Source organism: Elephas maximus, chromosome 1 (assembly GCF_024166365.1).
Source record: "Elephas maximus indicus isolate mEleMax1 chromosome 1, mEleMax1 primary haplotype, whole genome shotgun sequence".
Classification (NCBI taxonomy): Eukaryota; Metazoa; Chordata; class Mammalia; order Proboscidea; family Elephantidae; genus Elephas; species Elephas maximus.
Genome location: NC_064819.1, coordinates 212,987,500 through 213,004,112, shown reverse-complemented (window position 1 = coordinate 213,004,112; position 16,613 = coordinate 212,987,500).

Genomic DNA, 16,613 nt, shown 5'->3' with positions numbered 1-16,613 from the left:
CCAAGGCTGCAATTTGACAGAAGCAGACTTTCTGCAGTGTAGTGGCTGATAGGTTTGGACCATAGACCTTTCAGTTAGCCTTGAGGATTAAATGAATAAAACAGTGTATCTGAGAGCACTAACACTTGGCCGATAGTTGACTCTCTCATTACCCCACTACAGTTGGTGGCCCTGCCAAAGTATTTCTCCTAGGCCTGATCTTCCCTCCTAGCCAAAAATATATCATTGTATTATTCTAGGAGAGTGTGACTAGCTGCCCTAGAGGCTCTGCACCCTGCCCAGACCCCCTCTCCTTTCCCGAAGTCCCACCTTATCCCCCCAAGGCACTGCTCTCTGTTTGGGAAATGACAATATGTGCAGGGCAGATCCTGGATTAAAGTCTGCATGTGCAGGTGACACACCTGCATTTTAATGGGGTTTCTGCCTTCAGATTCTTCCTCCAGGAAAGGGTAGGGATTTAGAGGCTGTGGCAATTTCCATGGAGGGGGAATTTTTTAATCACAGATGCCTTCTTTTGTCCTCCTCAAATCACATTGTGTTAAGAAGTTGCCAAATCACTCCACCCATGGGTGGGGCACGCTGATGGAAAGATAAATTGATATTTATCAGCGAACAGGGAGCGTCTAAATTCTAAAGCTCAGAAATTTATGGCTCTTCCCTATTTTTATTTCTTTTTTTCCTCTCTGTGTCTCTTGTACCTTAAGATGTTTTGTCAGTAATCATAAAATTGCCAAAGGAGAAGAGCAGAAAAGAACTAGGAAAAACTATTGAAACAGCATGTAACAGAGCTTCATGAGATTACATGCTTATCATATAGATTTATTTTGCAGGAGACATGTAAGAAATTGGGGGAAATGAAAGTTCAGGTCTGCTGAAGTGAGTGTATTTCTTTTGGAAAAAAAAAATACGCCAAAACAACTTCAAAGGGAACCACTGATTTATCTTTCATTTCTGGATTTTAATGTAGATCTGATTGCAGCGAAATACATTGTCCAAGTTTCTAAAATTGGTCAGCTGAACAAACTGAAGTAATTGCAATCAGATGTTGCCGAGGATAAGGTTAGCAAGTTATCCGAATGGGGGAAAAAAAATCTGTGTGGGATTTAAAAAGGCAATCCCAATCTGTTAGAGTTTATCCTTTTACCTCACATTCCCCTTCTGTCTTCGCTTCCTTCCTGCCCCGGCTTTTTGTGAGGACAAAAGCTGCATTATTTGGGTCCCAGTCATAAAACGGTTCATTAAGTTGACAAATACTAAAAGAACAATGAGAATTTGCCTCCCTGGGAAACATAGAGATTTGGCAGGAAATGCATAACTTGATCTAGGAGCAGGAAGTGGTATAAAGTGACAGAGAATATGGAAAGATTTAAAAATGACCTTTGAAACTCAGGAAAAAACTTAAAGATTCCCCATCAATGTGTTCATGAACAAAACTGTAACTTCTACAGAATGCTTGAAGGAGGCAAATGTATCCAATCAAGTTGTGTTATTAGCCCCCAACCACATCTTCTCTTTGCTTTTTTCACTCACCAGATAACTCACATGAAAATATTCAGATATATTGTTCTTGGTGTTGAATGCGCCTTTTGAAAGACTATAAAGATAACAGCCTTTAGTAGATTTGAAAGGACATATGGGTCCTTCTTGTATTTTGAGGAATGATTGTGAAGAAAAGAGGATGAATGAGTTGGTAGTATACAGAAAAATGACCAATATTTTAGGGAGATGACATGAAGCCCAGAGAGGTCCTGGAGGGAGGGAATTGGGAGGTCTGGTCCAGATTCTGCCCCCTGATTGCTGGGAATTTAGAGAATTTTTCCTGGTTAGGAAAACTTAACTTCTCTTTGCCTCATATTTTATTATCCCCAAAATAAGTAGGTTGAAATTCATAAATGATTTTCAAACATGCTGCAGAGAGCAGCAGAGGGTTATTGGAGCTACTTCCAAACCAAAAAATCCAAACCTATTGCCATCGAGTCGATTCTGACTCATAGTGACGATATAGGAAGCAGTAGAACTGCCCCATAGTTTCCAAGGAGCACCTGGTGGAATCAAACTGCCGACCGTTTGGTTAGCAGCCGTAGCACTTAACCACTATACCACCAGGGTTTCTGTGGAGTTGCTTAGGTACTACAAAAGTCTGAAAGTATCATGGATTGAATTATTTCCCCCCAAAAATGTGTGTATCAACTTGGTTAGACCATGATTCCCAGTATTGTGTGGTTGTCCTCCATTTCGTGATTGTAATTTTATGTTGAGAGGATTAGGGTGGGATTGTGACACCACCCTTACTCAAGTCACCAACCTGATCCAAGGTAAAGTTAGTTTGTCTGGGATGTGACCTGCACCACCTTTTATCTCTCAAGAGATAAGAGGAAAGGAAAGCAAGCAGAGAGTTGGGGACCTCATACCACCAAGAAAGCAGCACCTGGAGCAGAGTGTATCCTTTGGACCCAGGGTCTCTGTGCCTGAGAAGCTCCTCAACCATGGAAAGACTGAGGACAAGGACCTTCTTCCAGAGCCAACGGATGTAGAAAGTCTTCCCCTGGAGCTGATGCTTTGAATTTGGGCTTTTAGCCTACTTTACTGTGAGGAAATAAATTTCTCTTAGTTAAAGCCATCCACTTGTGGTATTTCTGTTATGGCAGCACTAAATGACTAAGACAGAAGGCCAAGATGGAAAGGTCAGTCCTGGTACCTCCTACCTGATTCCACCAGTGCATCTCTACTCTACATATCTGCTTTACTTGCTTATGTTTATAGTGCTTTTGAACAAAGAATCCTGTGATAAAAATGGAAGACAAAATAAAATTTGAAAAACCCTGAATGAGCCCTTGTCCTGCCCCACATCTCTTTAAAAAAAAATTGTCCAAATATATTTCTAAGCTTTTTGAGGACAATTGTTATAAAATCATAGATTCTTTTGGAATTTCAAGAAAGCTGAGAGATTTTTACCCATAAGAAAATTGAATCCCGGAAAGGTTTAGATTTTCGAATGTCTCAGCTAGTGAGGGAACTGAAATTATAAAAATAAAATAACCCTCCTCTGTTTTATTCACCATTGAATATCTTATGCCACCTAACACAGTGTTTATATGTTTACAAATATAAACTTTATGTTTATAAATATAAACTTTTAAAATAATTCTTTGATTTTGTACGTTAAAACTAAAAAGGGATAGCACAACTCTATTTGCTTGATGACTGTGAGTCTTCCTGTGTATGTGTGCTTTTTCTATATTAAGACTTTCCTGTTACAATAAGTATATTTTCTGAAATCCATATCTCCCGTGTTTCTTTACCATGTTCTTTTAGCACACTGAGAATTTAGCGAGAGGCTGAAGGGTCTTTACAAATGACACGAAAAATTCTTCCTTTTACTGGCCAGGAATTGAACCCAGATCTCCCACATGAAAAAGGAGAATTCCATCACTGACCCATCAATGTTCTCATAGTCAGGAGAGCACCATGAGTATATATAGGAATATGGTTTATGTGCACTTATAAATGATTTCCTGTTGGGCACATCAGTGACTGGGAATCTTATTTTATTGTCTGAGCAACCATTTCTCTCTCTCAGGTAAGATGAAGAACTATTTTCTGCTGAGCGAGATATGACAAAGAAATTAGGCTATTAATCTTTTTTGTTTGTTTTTTATTCTTTAATGAGTTGAAATCAACTAAAAAATATTTTATCAGTTGAGATCAGATCTGTAAGATTTTGTATTCTGTATTTATTTTTGACTCACAACTAAGGTTCTAGAACTGACAGTGCAAGTTCTTGATGTATTTATATGACTCTAGTTGAGGAACGGAAACCCTGATGGTGTAGTGGCTAAGTGCTATGGCTGCTAACCAAAAGGTTGGCAGTTGGAATCCACCAGGTGCTCCTTGGCAACTCGATGTGGTCATTCTACTGTGTCCTATAGGGTCACTATGAGTCGGAATAGACTCGAGGGCAATAGGTAATTGAGAAACACCTTTACCTCTCACTGTGTAAGTTTGGAACTCTGGTGGCATAGTGGTCAAGTGGTACAGCTGCTAACCAAGAGGTGGGCAGTTAGAATCCGCCAGCACTCCTTGGAAACTCTATGGGGCAGTTCTACTCTATGGACTGCAATGGGTTTTTTGGTTTGGCATAAGTTTAAAATATTTCCCTACTTCTAAAAAAAAAAAATAGAGGGTATTAATAAATTAGGCTAATTATTACTAATTAGATTATAAGACTCAAAAGAGCATGCTTTGTTCTGATTTATATATTTCATTCATTTAGTCCTTTTTCATTTCTGTACAATGCTTTGTGGTTTTCAGTATAAAGGCCTTACATAATTTTTGTTAAATTCATCTCTAAGTATTGCATATATATTTATATTGTGAGTGGTATTTTTATTAATTTGAATTTCCAATTTTTTCACTGTTACATAAAAATAAAAATTATTTTGTACATTGATCATGTATCCTGCATCCTTGCTAAACTCCCTTAGCAGTTTGAATAGTCTTTGTATAAAGAACTCAGGATTTTATACATGACAAGAATACTATCCAAGAATGAAGACAGTTTTACTTTTTCCTTTTCAATCTGTGACTTATTTTTCTTGTCTTATTGCACTGTCTGGGACCTCCAATACTGTGCTGAATACAGGTAGTGAGAGCAGATCTCATTACCCAAGTTGTCCTTTCTTAGGAGGAAAGGATTTGGTCTTTCACGATTGATTAGGTATGGAATGATGTTAGCTGTTTTTCATAAAAGCCCTTTACTAGGTTGAGAAAATTTTCTTCTCTCCACTCAGAGTTTTTAATATGAGTTAATATTTAGTTTTGTCAAATGCTTCTCCATATCTATTGAGATCACATTTTTTTTTCTAGTCTATTAATATGTTGAAACACATTGATTGATTTTCTAATCCTAGTACAAACTTGCATTCTTGGGATAAGCACTACTTATTGTTGTTAGATGCTGTGCAGTCACTTTCATCTCATAGCAACCCCATGTACAACAGAATGAAACACTGCCCAGTCCTGGACCATCCTCACAATCCTTGCTATGCTTGAACCCATTATTGCAGCCGCTGTGTCATTACATCTTGTTGAGGGTCTCTCTTTTTCGATGACCCTAAACTTTACCAAGCATGATGTCCTCCTCCAGGGACTGGTGCCTCCTGATAACATGTCCAAAGTACAAGAGACTAAGTCTGGCCATCCTTGCTTCTAAGAAGCATTCTGGCTGTACTTCTTTCAAGGCAGACTTGTTCATTCTTCTGGCAGTCCATGGTACATACAGCATTCTTCACCAACATCATAATTCAAAGGCATCACTTCTTCTTCAGTCTTTCTTATTCATTATCCAGCTTTTGGATGTATATGAGGCAATTGAAAATACCATGGCTTGGATCAGGTGGACCTTAGTCCTCAAGTGACATCTTTGCTTTTTAACACTTTGAAGAGGTCTTTCACAGCAGATTTGCCCAGTGCAAGACATCCTCTGATTTCTTGACTGCTGCTTGCATGGATGTTGATTGTGGATCCAAGTAAAATGAAATTCTTGACAACTTCAGTCTTTTCTCTGTTTATCATGATGTTGCTTATTGGTCCAGTTGTGAGGATTTTTGTTTTCTTTATGTTGAGGTATAATCCATACTGAAGGTTGTAGTCTTTGATCTTCATCAGTAAGTACTTCAAGTCCTTTTTGCTTTCAGCAAGCAAGATGTGTCATTTTGGGGATCATGTATTTCTTTTTACAAATTGATTCAATTTGCTAAAATTTTGTTAAGAATTTTTGTTTCCGTGTTCATGAGAAATATTGATTTCTAGTTTTCTTGTAATATCTTTGTCTGGCTTTATTATCAGGGTAACATGGCTTCATAAAATGAGTTGGGAAATTTTTTTTCTCTTCAATTTTTTAGCATATTTTCTGTACAATTGGTATTATTTCCTTTTTAAATGTTTGGGAAATTTCACCAGTGAAGTCATCTGTTCCTGGAAATTTAACTGTAAGTTCAACTGCTTCCAGGAAATTTGTTGTTACTGGGTGCTGTCAAGTCAATTACAACTCACAGTGACCCCATGTGCCAGAGCAAAACTGCCCCATAGGATTTTCTTGGTTGTAATCTTTACAGAAGAAGATCACCAGCTCTTTCTCCCATGGAACTGCTGGATGGGTTCGAATCGCCAACCTTTTAGTTAGCAGCAAGGCACTTAAGCATTGTGTCACCAGGGCTCCTTTCCAGGAAATTATTTGGGCAATTATAGCACCCATCTCATTTGTTTCCCTTCTCTCACAGATCACAGTTCTGTGCTTGCTGTTGTTCCATGTCTGAAAAATTATCAATCCATATATTTTTGCCTAGTTTTCTAGTTGTTTAACGTGGGATGGAAAATCTTGTCTCTGTTACTTCATCATGGTCAGAAGAGGAAGACTTTGCCCATGATTAAAACAGTTTCATTTTGTTTATTCGTAAAAATATTTTGCTAAAACAAGAGTAGAAACTTAATTTTATCAGTCTTAAAATGACAAATTAGTCTTGGAATAGCCAGTCTGATCTTAACAAGAGCTAATAAAAAGATAGTCTATACTCTTTGGTAATCTTGCCAAGAAGCAGAGATTTTATATGTCACCAAAATAATTTTGTTCTTTGTAATGGCTTTGTCATGTCCTTGATTTAAAAAACAAATAACAAAAGTTTCTCACTTCTAAGCTGTTAATGTTTCTTCTAATTTCATGCTTATTTTAAAACATTATAGTTCAGTTCAATTAACACGTAGTTAATCTCAGTTAGTATTAGATCAACTATTTATTATTCTCATGCATCTATACTCCAACTTAATCAAATGATTCTATTCCCCCAGCAACACATTCTACCTTCTCTGCACAAGATTAGAGCTTCAATTAAAGAAATAGAAAATAAAAATTTTAGAATACCTTTTACACCTAAAATATCTTTGAGATTTTCCAGATGGACAATCATAAAGATTTTGTTTCACCTTATAAAAAGAGAAATGATAAAAATAATGACGCTTTTTTAGTATGCTCCGTTTCTCCTAATTAGCTCAACATTATGAGTTTCATGAGAAAGGTCATCAAATAAAAGATTCAGCCTTCTCTAGGTTAGTTTTTTACAGGGAAAAAGTTATTAATATACATGTGCTTTAATGATTGTACACTTTATAAGCTGCGTCTGAAGGCCCTAGAAATTTGTCAGTACTCTTGCTGTCCATAATATATTCTTCCTTTCAGTGGAAACATTGATGATATCCTTACAAAAGAGCTTTGTATTTTATTTACTCTGAGGATTTTACTTTTCTCCACTATGATGTTGTTGATTACTGTAATGAATTAATAGTCATTCAGTCTTTACAGCAGCAAGTTGTCTCTACTTTCTTCTCAAGCCTGCCAGAAGGCATGAATTTGGTCCTCAACAAATCACAGCCTGAGAGTCTCTTGGATAAGACTGAACCAGATAAGCTTGTTGTCATGGATTGAATTGTATCCTCCTAAAATATGTGTCAATTTTGTTAGGCTGTGATTCCTAGTGTTGTGTGGTCGCCCTCCATTTTATGATTGATACAATTTTCCTATGTGTTGTCAATTCTAATTTCTGCCTGTGGTTAATGAAGCAAGATTAGATTAAGTTAAAGAAGATTAGGGTGGTATGTAACACCCTCACTCAGGTCACATCCCTGTTCCAATGTAAACGGAGTTTCCCTGGGGTGTGGCCTGCACTTCCTTTTATCTTATACTAGGTAGAAGGAAAGGGAATCAAGCAGAGAATGGGGGACCTCATACCACTGAGAAAGCAACATCGGGGAACAGAGTGTGTCCTTCGGACCCAAGGTTCCTGCACAGAGAAGCTCCTAGGCTAGGGGAGATTGATAACAAGGACCTTCCTCCAGAGGCAACAGAGAGAGAAAGCCTTCCCCTGGAGCTGACACCCTGATTTGGATTTCTAGCCTACTAGACTGTGAGAGAATAAATTTCCTTTTTGTTAAAGCAATCCACTTGTGGTATTTCTGTTATAGCAGCACTAGATAACTAAGACAGCTGTCTATTGATATTCATGAGTACAGTCTTTCAAATGGATATGACTTGGAAAACTCTGACCAAGTGAGGATTTCCAGGACTATTCTAAATCCAGCATGAGACAATTTTATGAAAGCATCCAGTAGGGAAAGAATTAATTAACTAGAATTGATGAGAGAGGAAAGTGGAATTGTGGTTGTTTATTTTGAAATATTATTAATACATTTTTTAATGTTCTGTATTTTAATGGGTATTCCAAAAAGCCCTTTCCCCTTCTTCTTGCTCTATCTCTAACCCTCCAATTAGTACAAAATACTTTTGCAACTGGAAATGAAACTCTCTTTAAATATTATATTTTTCTTCCTGATCCTTCAGAATACAGAAATAAATATTTTACTATATTTTTACTTTTCATATCAATGCAGTTCTTTGCATAGGATTCACAAGATGCTGACTTCCTGTGTACCTGCCTGTAATTGGACAAACTGATTGTGTAACCAAAGACATACCTGAAGCGTTATATATAAGTGTAAGTTTTATTTAATACCTTTATGATAAGAACACAATTAAGCAACAAGGGCTCTATAAATCCTTTCCCAGAAAACTCTTCTGATGCCTGTTCTGTGCTTACAGAGACCCAGCACTACAGGTAGCAAAGAAGGCTGCTGCTTTGCTGATCCAGGGCATTAGAGGTATCAGTGACCTCAAGGAGAGAAGAGTTTACCCACATTTATTGATTCTGCAGGTGAAAGCTGGTGGAGAGAACTTTCTGGCCTTGGTTTCCTAGCCTCTTTTTTTTGGATAGAAGAGCAAATGATGGAGGCTTGAAGAGAGTACTGTGAAGAAGTTCGGTCCAGAATTCTTTACAAACTTGCCAGACACAAGTTAATTCTCCGACTTTAGTAACTTACACTAGATTTGATGATCATAAAGAAGTTTATATGGTTAAGTAACACCTCTTGCTTCACCCATGTAAATTAATCAAGTCAAATACATTATGTTGTTGTTAGGTGCTGTTAAGTGGGTTGCAACTCATAGTGACCCTATGTACAGCAAAACAAAACACTACCCTGTCTCGTGCAATCCTCACAATTGTTGTTATGCTTGAGTCCATTGTTGTAGCCACTGTGTCAATCCATCTTGTTGAGGGCCTTCCTCTTTTTCACTGCCCTTCTACTCTACCAAGCATGATATCCTTCTCCAGGGACTGGTCCCTCCTGATAATATGTCCAAAGTATGTGAGACATAGTCTTACCATTCTTAATTCTAAGGAGCATTCTGGTTGTACTTCTTACAAGACAGATTTGCTCATTCTTTTAGCAGTCTGTGGTATAGTCAATATTCTTCTCCAACACCATAATTCAAAGGCATCAATTCTTCTTCAATCTTCCCTATTCACTGTTCAGCTTTCACATGCATATTATGTGATTGAAAACACCATGCTTGGGTCAGGGGCACCTTAGTCTTCAAGGAGACATATTTGCTTTTTAACATTTTAAAGAGGTCTTTTGTAGCAGATTTGTCCTGCTATACACTATTTGACCTGTTATATACTATTGATTAGAGCCAGACTCTATGAAGTTACTTGTTATCTTGTACACTTTTGTGTAGTAGAGGAGTAAATAATTTGGTTAAAAAAACACTTATTTTTATTGCCTGTAGGCCATTCACCACTCTGACTTAGCAAACTTATTTCAGCATACCCTTTCAGAGGAACTCTGTAAAGCTCTCTTCCTCAAAAGCTCTTGGAATAAGTTTTACCATTTTACTAGTTCTCTCATGAATTAGCTAAGTTAACCTTTGACACATGTTCACTCTCTATATGTCTAAGCATCTAGTTTTTCAAATTTTGATAATTATGCTTTGACTTGGCAGAAACATTGATGTCATACTATTCTCTCTGTCAAATTATTAAATATTCATTCTGATTACGGTAACCCATGGATATCACCAATTAACCACCTTTTTTTTTTTATTGTGTGGGTAACAGAAAGCAAAATGTTTGACTCTGTGAGTGATACAAAGATTTAAAATGTGATCCTTATCCCTGAAATTCTTATGATTTATGTGGGGGGATATGATAGGGTCTTGAAAATGTAACAGATTTTGAGTATGGTGACTCAAAGATTATTTAAAAGGATTGATGTAACACTGGATCACACCAAAAACAGAAAATTATTTAACACTATACAGCAAATGGAGATGATAAATATGGTGGAAGTATTGATTAAAACTGTGTTGTTATAGCGATGAGGTGAACATGCTCATCTGTTGGTGAGGGAAGTGAGACTGAGTCAACTCCAAAGGAGGCTCAGCTAACAAGTGGCAGAACAGAGTTTTGAACTTAGGCTTTTTGGGCTTCAAAGTACATACTCATTTTACACTCTTCCAGTTTACTTTCTTCATATTATGATGATATAGCACAAATATAACATGGGAAGCTTAACATTAGTTATGCTCTGGTAGTTATTAGTGCTGCTCATCAATTTCCTTGCTCTTTCTGGCACATGGAAGGTTGAACTTTCTGGGCCCCTTGTGCTTCTGTAGACCATGGATTGGTTCTGGCCAGAGAGTTTTGAGTGGAAGCAACAGGTACCATTTCTTGTCCAGACCCTTTAGCCCCTCGGCAAGGGTCCCCAGAATTCTGTGTTCTCTGCCTCAGCAATCGTAGAAGCATGTATCGAGATATACACTCAGTCAACCTGGGTCCCTGACAGAGTATGATAAATAATACCCCCCAAGACCCACAGCTGCATCCAAACCAAACCCAGAGCCATCGAGTCGATTCTGACTCATAGCGACCCTATAGGACAGAGTAGAACTGCCCCATAGAGTTTCCAAGGAGTGCCTGGTGGATTCGAACTGCTGACCTTTTGGTTAACAGCCGTAGCACTTAACCACTATGCCACCATACGTGAGTGAAAAATAAATGTTTGCTAGTTTAAAATTATATTGACTGATACAATAACATGCATTACAATTTTTTTTTTTTTTTTGTAAAATAAGAGGTGTAAGAACTTTCATTTCTAAAGTTCTATGATTCCAGGCAGGTTTTGACACTATAAATTATTTTTTAAAACAAATTAGCAGTCTATTTAGCAATTATTAAGAAAAAAAATGAAGTGATTAAGTTAATATTTGGAATGAGTTCTGATGTTAGTGTTTGGTGTGTAATCATCTGTGATAACGATTACAAATCTGTTATCTGGGCCCAAGATGTTTCCTTGCTTCTTATGAGCTTCACTGTTGTACCCCACGGTGAAGATGACAGGATGGACCAGCATAAGGAGGGGCTCTTTGTATGGTACCAAACTGTAACAGCGAGAGATTTAAAAGGGCCTGGGCAGTCGATGGAAAGTTTCAGAAGTTGAAAGGGCTAACAGCTACTATGTGCAGAGATAATAAATGCTATGCATCTACAGAATGAGAAATCATTTGGGGCTGGTTAAAAAAAAAAAGAATTTTTTTCTTTATCCCTGAAGATGTTTCATGGAAAAGATGGGACTTGAACTGAGATTTAATGAATTAGAAAGAAATAGACTAGACGGGAAGAAGGAGACTGAGCAAAGTGATGGGTAAACACATAGAAATGACCCTGTTGAGAGGGCAAAGAAATACTGTGGTTGTAGATAAGGGTACAAATTTTATTTACATTCAAAAGATAGAACTTATTCCAAATCTATGCAATAGTCAGTATATTCACAGTGAGATAATACATACAGCAGTGATCCTAGCAAGTGCTGAAGTTTTAAGTGGAAGTGGTATTTCGAGGTACAGTAAATGAATGCTTGGTGTTAGCCTCAAATCAGTAGGGCGTGATTTGCATGAGGGACAAGAAGTAATGGAAGAAGTCCAGAAGAAGTGGTGGAAAATGAGAAGCTTTCTCACCGAGCCTCTGCTTATAGATGCCTCTCCCCCATCTTCACATGACGTCTGTCTTCCTCCTGTAAGTGACTCCCTTCTTATAAGATGCCACTCAGAAGGGATTAGGACCACCCTACTCTGGTATGACATCATTAATTTAACATATAACATTTGCAAAGAATAAAAACCTTGTTTTCCCCAAAGTCATGTTTACAGGTACAGGTGTTACGACTTCAACATATTTTGGGGGGTGAAGGGACACAATTCAATCCAAAACTCCTGGTGTATTAGTTTCTTAGGCTGTAGTAAAAAATTACCCCAAATGGTGTGACTTAAAACAACAGAAATTCATTCTCTCACAGCTCTGAAGGCTAGAAGTTCTAATTCAAGGTGTCAACAGAATCGTGCTCTCTACAAAGGCTCTAGAGGAAGATCCTTCCTTGTCTCTCCCAGTTTCTGGCAGTCCCCAGTGCTCCTTGGCTTGTGGCAACATAACACTAATCTCTACCTCTGTCTTCTCTATGCATTTATTTCTGTGTCTCTGTGTTTCTGTCCGTCTCTTCTCCTCTTTTTATAAGAACCCAAGAGTCTTAGGCCAGGTTCTCTAGAGAAGCAAAACCAGTAAAGTGTATAAATGTATATACAGAGAGATTTATATCAAGGAAACAGCTCATGTGATTGTAGAGGCTGGAATGTTCTAAGTCCATGAATCAGGATAGAGGCCTCTCCAATTCATGCAGCTGCAGAAGCTGGCGAACCCAAGATTTGCAGGTCAGAGAGCAGGGCTCCCACTCACAGGCTGTGAAGGTCGATGAATCCCAAGATCTGCAGGCAAGACTGCAAGGTTTCTCCTGATTCATGTAGCTGCAGGGGCTGGCAAACCCAAGACTGGCAGTTCCAGGAGCAGGACTCTTCCTCACAGGCTGTGAAGATCGATGAATTCCAAGATTGACAGGTAAGCTGCTAGCTCAAGTTCCAAGAGCCATAGGTCAGATGACAAGAGATAGCTGCTGAATCCAGAACAAGCCAGAAGTCTTGACAAGGCAAGCAGGAAGGAAGTAGGCAACAGAGGGCAGAGAGATGAAGGCTGAGGGGACAATGAGCCACAGGCCCCAACCCCGCCATTACCACTCGGCAGATTCCATCATGGAGGTGATCACATATCACATTTCAACAGGGAAGTGATCACAATCTTATACAATTGTCAAAACACTGAGAATCATGGCCCAGCCAAATTTACACACAATCTTAACATTCACACCAAGTATATTGGATTAGAGCCCATCCGACTTCAGTACAGTCTTATGTTAACTTATACACCTGCAAAGATCTTATTTCTAAAAAAGGTAACATTTACAGGTATCAGGGGTTAGGACTTCAACATATCTTTTTGGGAGACACAAATCAGCTCATAATAGCTCAGTAAAAAAAGAGGCAGCTCAGAACAATATGAGGATAAAATGTTGAAAGAGGAGAGATGATGATAACAATTAATAGCAAAAGAGGTGAGGCATGGTTTGATTAAACACATAAACAAACAAACAAAAAACCATCGTCATGGAGCCGATTCCGACTCAGTCTCTGGGTGGTGTGAATGGCCTGCACTCAACTGCTAACCTAAAGGTGGTGCTGTAGAAGAAAGGCCTGTCTATCTGCTCCCATAAAGATTACAGCCAAGAAAATCCTATGGGACAGTTCTACTCTGTAACACATAGGTCATTACAATGAGGTTAGCTGGCCACAAGTTGCCAAGAAGGTTAAACCCAGGAGTCCCCTGGTGGATTCAGAGGATGTGGACCTCAGTCCTGTCAAGAGTCAGCAGTGACTAGATTGATGGCACTTCTCAAGAAGAAAAAGTCTCCCATGAGCAGCAACAATCTGGCCTCTTTGAAATGAGCCAGCTGAGGCCGGTGAGACTGCGCATGTTCAAAGGTCTCCTTGAGATTTCCAATTATTCATAAGTGGGATAAGAATGCTCTGAATGAGACATTGATCCAACACCTGCTGCTCACTGCCATCACCAAGGCCATATATGAAGCAAGCAAGGAATGAAAATCTTTGCAAGAAGCTTCCTGTCACCTCTGAGACCTTCCTGGGAGCCCAGAAGGACCCATCTTCCAGAACCATCATCTGGAGGAATAATTGTAGTTCTTGGGAATACCAGATCAATAATGACTAAGAACAGCAGAAGTAGTTTAGGCTTCAAAATTATCTTCGTGGCTATTTTAAGTCCTTTTCACTATTCTGGGAAATGGCTGCCCTCTCAAAATTGGTAGATCGTAGCAAAAAAGCAAGTACTTATTAAGTTTGTTTCTTTCATTCTCTATCCAATAAAGATCATTGCAGAAAATAAACCCTACTCAGTGCATCTGCTTTCACTTGAGCTCTAGGCTGAGTGGAAGTAGAAGTTGCCCTCGTGTCAGGATCTGACTACAGAGAATATGCTCCTCCTTCCACCAATAATAAAGCACCAGAGGTGCACTGAAATGTTGCCTGATGTGTAGTTGTTATCATTGTTAGTTGCCATAGAGTCGACTTCAACTCATGGAGACCTTATGTAAAACAGAATGAAATGTTGCCCAGTTCTGCAACAACACCACCAACAGTTCTGTGCCATCTTTACAATTGCTGGTACGCTCAAGTCCATTGTTTTGGCCACTATGTATTTTGAGTGTCTTCCAGCCTAGGGGGTTCATCTTCCAGCACTATACTGGACAGTATTCTATTGTGATCCATAGTATTTTCATTGGCTAATTTTTGGAAGTAGATTGCCAGGCCTTTCTTCCTAGTCTGTCTTAGGACACTCCTTTGAAACCTGTCCACTATGGGTGACCCTGCTGGTTTTTGAAATACCAGTAGCAAAGCTTCCAGCATCATAACAACTCACAGCATGACATACTGACAGGCTGGTGGTGGTGATATGTAGCATCAATTCTGAATTTAACATAGAGGACGTGGTTTAAGAGGCTTCCAGTTTTTGCATGACCTCTAGAAGCAGGGGTGATAACTCAAGTGATATACAATGCTCACAAAATCTGAAATCAGGAATGCTTTAATCATCTGTTGCTACCATAGATTTTCTTTGAGCTCACTCCTAAACTTATTTAAAATCTCTGCTCTCCTTCATATGGCCTATGATTAAATTATCCAAGTTAAGCAGCCAAAAGCAATAAAAAATGATGGAAATAAAGACAAGAAGTGGTTTTATTTACAATGCAAATGATCTGGTTCACTCTCAAATAAGAGAACAAATCAAATTAGCTGCTCTTCAAATCAAGAGGAAGGCGCTATACAGGCCCAACGACAGTTATCAGAGCAGGCTTCCCCAGTAGATCTTGGCTCTGGGGAGGGCTTCAGACAAATCTACTGTAACAAGGCTTTGATTCACTGCATGTAATTGGAGTGAAAAAATATTGAATGCAATGGAAATATACTCCATTACAACAAGACAAAATGCAAGTGCCAAGTGGCTGTCAGAATGTCTCAGTGTACAAATGACAAATGCCCTGGGAAAATGATTCAAAGTAACAAGGACAGCATTTATTAGCACTTCTACAACCTTGGATGTTCAAAGAAGGGCTGTTTGACTAAATTCAATGTTTCCTTCTCAAGTGAGAACATGGGCCCAGCAGGAATTTGCTCATAGGAAGAGAGCTGGGCGGGGAGGGGAGAGTTTAGGTAAGGGATTGAAACACTCTTTACCACGAGGTTATTTTCCACCTTGGTACCAAATTTTTCCCCCTTGGAATTTCTCTGTCAGATATGCTCACTGTCATTCAATGCCTCATCTTGCTTATAATAAACTTTCTCTGTTATTTTAAGTCTCCCCCGTAGTTTGACAACCTGCTTTGCTAGCCGCACAGACTGTCTGGACACAAGAATATAAATACACAGCGCTCTGATGGCCGAAATATCACCTTCAAAAAGAACCTCATAAAACCCATGGAAGAATAGTGAGTCTTCAGAGAAAAGACTGAGATCCACTTTCCTAAAGGAAAACAGTGTAAAACATAACCAAAATCCAAAACCAGATGCGATTGAGTCGACTATGACTCATGGCAACCCCATGGGTGGCAGAGTAAAACTGAGCTTCATAGCGTTTTCAAAGCTGTGACCTTTCAGAAGTGGATCTCCAGGCCTTTCTTTCGAGGCATATCTGGGTGGGTTCAAACCACCAACCTTCCAGTTAGTAGTTGAGCGTTTAACCATTTGTACCACCCAAGGACTCCACAAAACTTAACAGTCTTTAAAAGTGGCTCTCTTTTGTGGTCTAAGGGTGTTCTTCAGTTGACTGAATCTCTCTCTTTCTCTCCAAGCAATGCAGCATGTCTGTCAGACAAAGAGTAAGTTGCCGTTGTTTTCTGTGTGGCACTATTGGCTCCTGCCTTAGCTCACAGAACAGGAGTCACATTCCAGAAGGTGGCAAGCACCCACTCTCTGCTGCAACTGAGACCCTTGAGAAGCTTGGATACGAGAAGTCTCAGTGGAGCTCAGGCTCTTGGGAATTGTGGGCAGATGATGATAACTCGAAGCAATGTTTTTGCCTAGATAGTTCTCTGTCTTTCTAGTGCTGAACCCAGTGCCAGGCACATAGTAGGTATAAGTGGGGTCTCTAATAAAGGAGAAAGAGATGGATAGGACCCTCCACTATCTGTCTACCATCTTTGCAGGTCCTCAGGGAAGCTAACAAATGGGAGCCTACAGGAAAATTAGCCTCTGTTACTAGTAAGGG